Source organism: Pteropus alecto, unplaced genomic scaffold, assembly GCF_000325575.1.
Source record: "Pteropus alecto unplaced genomic scaffold, ASM32557v1 scaffold114, whole genome shotgun sequence".
Lineage (NCBI taxonomy): Eukaryota > Metazoa > Chordata > Mammalia > Chiroptera > Pteropodidae > Pteropus > Pteropus alecto.
Genome location: NW_006435793.1, coordinates 4,496,512 through 4,502,558, shown reverse-complemented (window position 1 = coordinate 4,502,558; position 6,047 = coordinate 4,496,512). Strand labels below are relative to the sequence as shown.

Below are 6,047 nucleotides of genomic sequence, written 5' to 3'. Positions count from 1 at the left end.
TATATATATATATGTAAAGCTTTGCTTTGTTTTGCTGTCTAGACTCCCACTGCTTCTGAGAGGATGAGTTCCATGGGCCATTTAGCTTGCTAAGCATCATGATGGCTAGGCAAGTTGGAGTCAGGAATAAAATCTCTAGTGACATCTATCTAGCTCATTAACACTTTTGTGTGAGTAGATTTGTAGGGTGAATGAACGGGACATGAGGAAGCACTGTGTTACACCACAGGGACTATACGTGTGAAAAGTGAAGCAACATATACAGATTTGTAACGTGGCCAGGTGACATCGTGCCAGAACACCTACGACGAGGAAACTCACTTGTGCCAAATTAGACACATTCTCTGCCCTCAAGGAGCTTATCATTTTATATACAATATGTTTTAGTTATTACCTGTCCCCTAAGTAAAAAGTCAACTCCTTAAAGACAGAAACTTTATCACTGCTTTGTATCATGCTTAGAACTATGCCTGGCCCACCGTGGGTGCTCCATAGACATTTACTGAATGAATGAATAATCATTGTCATTATTATCTGGTGTATTAGTAGAGCTGAGGTTATTCAAACCATTAGCTATGGAATCCCCACTGTGACACAGATCCCTGTGGAATAAAAAAAGAAGTAAATAGAACTCAAGGAGGTAGGCAACACTTACTATGTATAAGACCAAGTAAGCACTCTTAGAGAGTCAGGAATCAGATAAAGAGCCCACCCTCAAGTCTGGTAGCAGACAAAGCTATGCCATCAAAAAAGGCCTGGAAGAACAAAGAAGCCAGAACCTCAGTAAAAGGGAAAAAGTGCTTAGTGTCATAAAAGAGGGAAAGCCCTTGTTCAAAGAATAAAAATGTGACCTCCAGCTAGGGAAATCAGCTAATAAGAATAGGAGGCAGCAAAAACAGCAGCTACCATTTACTAAGCAAGACTATTTGAAAAGCACAATATGAAGCACTTTCCATGTCTTATTTTATTTTATTCTCTCAACATTTCTCCAAAGCCTTTCAACTCAGAATGCTGTTCCCAGGACCTAGGAACTGGTTAGTAATGCCAATTCTTAGGCACCATCCTGTACCTACTGGATTAGAACTGGCATTTCAACAAGATGACCAGGGAACTTGTGTGTACTATATGTTTGAGAAGCACTAATTAAAGTATTATTGTCTTCATTTTACAGATGAGGAAACTAAGTTTGAGGGAACTTATGTGACAAATGACTTACCCCAAAACACTCTGCTAGAGAGCGGCAGAGCCCCCTTTTGAAACTAGGCTTCACCCGAAAGACTGGGTTTTTAATCACTAAGCCAAGCTTCATGGAAGAGCTGGCATCTGAGCTGGACTCTGGGATTTGGGTGGGGGTGGGACCAGAGAATGGAGGAAAGGGAACTGTAAGCAGAGGAAACAATGTCAGCAAAAACCCTGGGGTAGGAAACCTCCAGCAGGTTTTCCGACATAGTAAGAGGCTCAGTCTTGCTGTAGCTCCTTGAGTCTGAAGGGGTCAGGGAGAAAAGCCAGCTGTATCCGTTCATATAGAGTTTTTTTTTAATTCGGGGGGCAGTGGGGAGCTGCCTTGAGTCCCAGCACAAAAGACCCTACTCCATGCTGAAATGACTCAGACAAAAGGGACCCAACATGCTTCTAGTTTCTGCCTCTTCCTCACTGGGCAATCTTGAGAGCAGGAGACTTAATTCTGCTTTCATGTCCCATGTTTGTATAATGAAGAAAATGCACTTACTTCATTCCTAGGGAAGGTGATCACGATATCAATGTGGTAGGAATTCCGCTTTTTATAAAAAAGTAAAGAGGAAAAAGTATCTAGGACAGCTCAGAACTTTATTTAGTACCAACAAAGGGGAAAAAAAGATATTTTCTCCCCACATTATGAAGCATACAAAGCTCCAGTGTAAATAACTACAAATTTTATTAAGTAACTGTAATTGTTAATGATTTTAGATTTTTCTTCAAACCAAAGTAAATCTCCCTAAAGTTTTGTGAATTTTTGTTTGAGAATACAGACAGTAAAATATTGTGAACCACAAAACAGCCCTGTACACATACATACACACCTACACACATACACACACTATAGAAAATGAAACGAAACTTAAAACTGTGAAGATGACAAAAATCTCAACTGGGCTTTTCATCATTTCTTCAAACCTTAGCTCTCTTCAGCCTGAGAAATCACCAGCTTTTCTTATTTTCAGCTTTGAAATTTGATGACATAGACCAGAACACTGTGTTCCGATGCACATATGGTGCTTTTGAGTGTCGCTGGAGGCCATAAGGGCCCTCTCTCTCTCCTTCAATGCATTGCTCATTCACTGTGGTTCACCTAGGAGACCACACTGGATCAGGAATCTTGAGACCTGGGTCTCACTCTTGATTTAACATAAATTTGTTGGGTGACCTTGAGGGGGCAAGGAAAGGTTTGATGCAGGCTTACCAGGTACATTTTACATAGCATCTCAACGAGCACTTAAAACAACAACCCAAGAGGAACGAGGCTTATCCCCAACTCCAGGAATAAACAATTACTTCCTTGTTTATTTAGTTAGTAAGCAGCATAGCTAAGGTTCCTAACCTGGTCTGAGTCCAAAGCCTCTGCACAGGTCCCAGGTGAACCCAGAAATTGGCTGTTCTTGGGTTTGATGTCCATCTCTGGTCCAGTAAGTTTCAACTACTATACTTCATCTTAGCCCAAAGGCCAAGAAGCAAGTTTTGATGATGAGGGGTTAGGGATAGAGCAAGATATCATGGTAGAAAGCATGACTGTCTGGAGCTGCTCCTACAGGAAAAGGAATTGTGGATGTAGAAGTTTCTCTTAGAAAGGGCTGTGGGAATAGCAAGCACCATGGCTGACATGTTGAATACATCTTCACATACGAAATACCCTATACTAGGTCTCTCTCACCTCTGCTGCAGTGGACACCAAGATGTCCTCAGCCAACAAAGCCAAAGTGCCCAGTAGTTGATGGGCAAAGGAACTGTTTGACAGGCCTTCTTCCTTGTCAGTGGGCTCAAGAACAGGTGATGTCCTTCTCTTTTTTTCTTACACATATTAACTGAGTTAATTCTAATTGCAACCTCTCTAACCTTCCTCTTTCTTTGCATCACATTCCAATCATTATTCAGTGTAGTGGCCTGTAGTAACTATAACTTTTGTCTGCTTAGCATACCTTCCCTCTTCTGGTTCCTTAGAGGAATTCTGCTCCCACTCTACTTAGTCCTGGTGGGGCTGTCATTCATTGTGCCTCATGCTTCCTGCACATAGGATGGATACTTGACCCAAAGTAGACCATTAGAGCATTAGATCCCCCTTGCTAGGAATGGGGACAGCACAGAAGAGTTCATCTGAGGAATGAAGCCAAATTAAGACAAACAAGGTTGAGCAATGGGAGAGATGAGGGGTGGGGGAGGGCGGAGAGACACACACACAAATACACAGCCCTAAATATATTTTTTGAGCCCCTTGTTCCAGCTATGCAGTTTTATAAGCCAAAAGATTTTCTTTTTAAAGTTAATAGAGTCTAAGCTGATCACTTGCAACCAAAAGAGTCCCAACAAATAAACAGTTTTCTCAAGTAAATTCTTTGCTCTCTCACTTTTTTCCACCCTCATCACATTTGTTCCATCTGTGGGTCCTTAAATGATCTAATCAAAGCTGATGCAGTGTATTACAACTAGTCTATCACTAAGAGAGACAGAGAAAATTGGAGTTCAAACAGTCTAAGGTCTCTGTACTATACAAAAGAAGAGTATGAATAGTTATCATCTCTAATTTTATTTTATCACCTTTGGTTAAATTAAAATTCCAATGGTAACCATTAAAAAAGAGAAACTGAATAACATCCAAACTAATAAAAGGGAAAAAGGTGAATGATTAAAAATAACTCAGAAGAAGGGAAGAAAGAGCTAAAATTGAACAGCGAACTGGCAGGACAAATACCTTGAAAGCATAAAATATTAAGAAAGACAAACCTAAATACATCAGTGGTTATATTAAATGAATATGAACTAAATGTTCCAGTTAAGAGACAAAGGCCATCAAAAAACGAAAACCCAATTATATGTACTTATAAGAAACAGAAAGGACAAAATTAAAAGTATGGAAAAAGGTATATTTGCATAGGTTAACAACGACAAAAAAGATGGTGCAGCTATACTGAATCAGAAAAAGAGAGTTTAAAGCAAAAGAAAAATTCTTTTACTAGGGATAAAAAGGACAACTTCATAATAATAAAAGGTTAATTCACCAGATATAATAACTTTATATTTGTATGTGCCTGATATTGGGGCTCAAAGATAATAAAGCAAAAAACGAAAAAGTGAAATAGATAAATTCATAATTAAAGTTGGATATTTTAACACATTTCTTTCTATATTTGTTAGAATAGGCAAAAAATCAGTAAGGATAAAGAATATTTGGATACAATTAATAAACTGAGCTAATGGCATTACATAGAACACTGAATCCAATAACTGTAGAATATATATCACTTTTGAGCACACATGTAACATTTTATAAAACTAACCATAAACAGAGCCCTAAGAGAATTTCAATAAATTTCAAAGGATTAAAATTATACAAAACAAGCCCACTGACCACAATCAATTAATAAAAGATAACTAAAAAATACTTATATGTTTGGAAACTAAGAACTACATTTCTAAGATATCTATGAATCAAAGGGAAAATCACAATGAAAATTATAAAATATTTTTATTTTTAAAAATTATTTTATTACTATTATTATTTATGTCTACAGCACCTGGTCTTCCTAGGTGGTCTTCCATCCAAGTACTAACCAGGCCCGATCCTGCTTAGCTTCCAAGATCAGACAGGATTGGGCTTGTTCAGGGTGGCCTGGCTGTAGACCATGGACCATGGCTCCACTGGGGCACAAACCCAGGACCTTCTGCGTGTAAAGCAGACATGCTAACTGCCACACTATGGAACTACATTCAAAATATTTTTAAATAAATGACTAAAATAATATGTCAAAATTTGTTAGCTCCCACTAAACAGCATTGGGAGAAAAAATGTGTAGCCTTAAATGGATTGAATAAAAAGAAAAAAGAAAAAAATGAATGAACTAAGCATCCATTTCAAGAATATAGGGAAAAAAATACACACACACACACACACACACACCCCTAAGGAAAATAGAACAAAAAAAAAATAAAGAGTAGAACTTAATGAAATATAAAATAAACACTATGACTATTAGTGAAGATAAAAGTTGGTTCTCTGAAAAAGAACCTCTACTGAAATTGAAGAAAAAAAGGGCAAAGAATAAAAATGAAATCGGAGTGCAAAGGGGGATATCTTTATAGATGTTGTAGATATTAAAGGAATAATAAGGAAATTTTATAAACAACTTTTATAAATAAATTTGAAACCTCAGAAAGGACAAATTCCTGGAAAAATATTACTTACTAAAATTAAAAAGAAAAATTTTAAATTGTCCTAGAACCATTAAGAACATTGAATTTGTGGTCAAAAATAACATAAAAGATAGTAAAATCTCTGTCAAAGAAGAGCTGAGTGCTTACCCAACTCAAAGAAGAAAGGTATCATTTTGAAGTATCAAGTGATTTAAGGCATAGATATAAAATTAATGTCCTATACATTTTGTGCACAGAAAAAATAAAGCATATGGTCAGGGCAAAAAACATTTAGAAGTAAAAAAACAAAAGGAAACAAACTCTCAGACCCAGGTGACTTCATCACTGAGTTCTTTCAAAAATTCAAGGGACAAAGGTGGGGGCACTAAAATGAGTGGTGGAGGAAGAAGCTAATGGGTGTTAGTTAGATCTGTGGACTAAAGGCAGCAGCAGGGGTTGTAGTTTGTCCCACTAACCTTCCTCTTGTAAGTTTTCTCAGAAATTGTGACCAACCAGAATCGTGGAGAAGCTGTATCTGGATGGAGTAAACTTAAGATAAACAAGGAACGGACTGTAGAGAATACTACTGGTGCCTCACCTGGATTCTCTTTACTGGCTAGCTCTAGCACCCAACCCCCAGATAGAAGTTCCAGCTGATAACAACT

At 37.7% G+C, this 6,047-nt stretch overlaps 1 protein-coding gene and 1 pseudogene across 1 annotated transcript in view; both read right to left on the bottom strand.

Moving 5' to 3' along the window:
* Positions 1 to 6,047, bottom strand: part of FBXO10 (F-box protein 10) — a 44,739-nt gene that overhangs the window by 27,777 nt on the left and 10,915 nt on the right.
* On the bottom strand, positions 4,755 to 4,873 carry LOC112479461 (annotated as a pseudogene).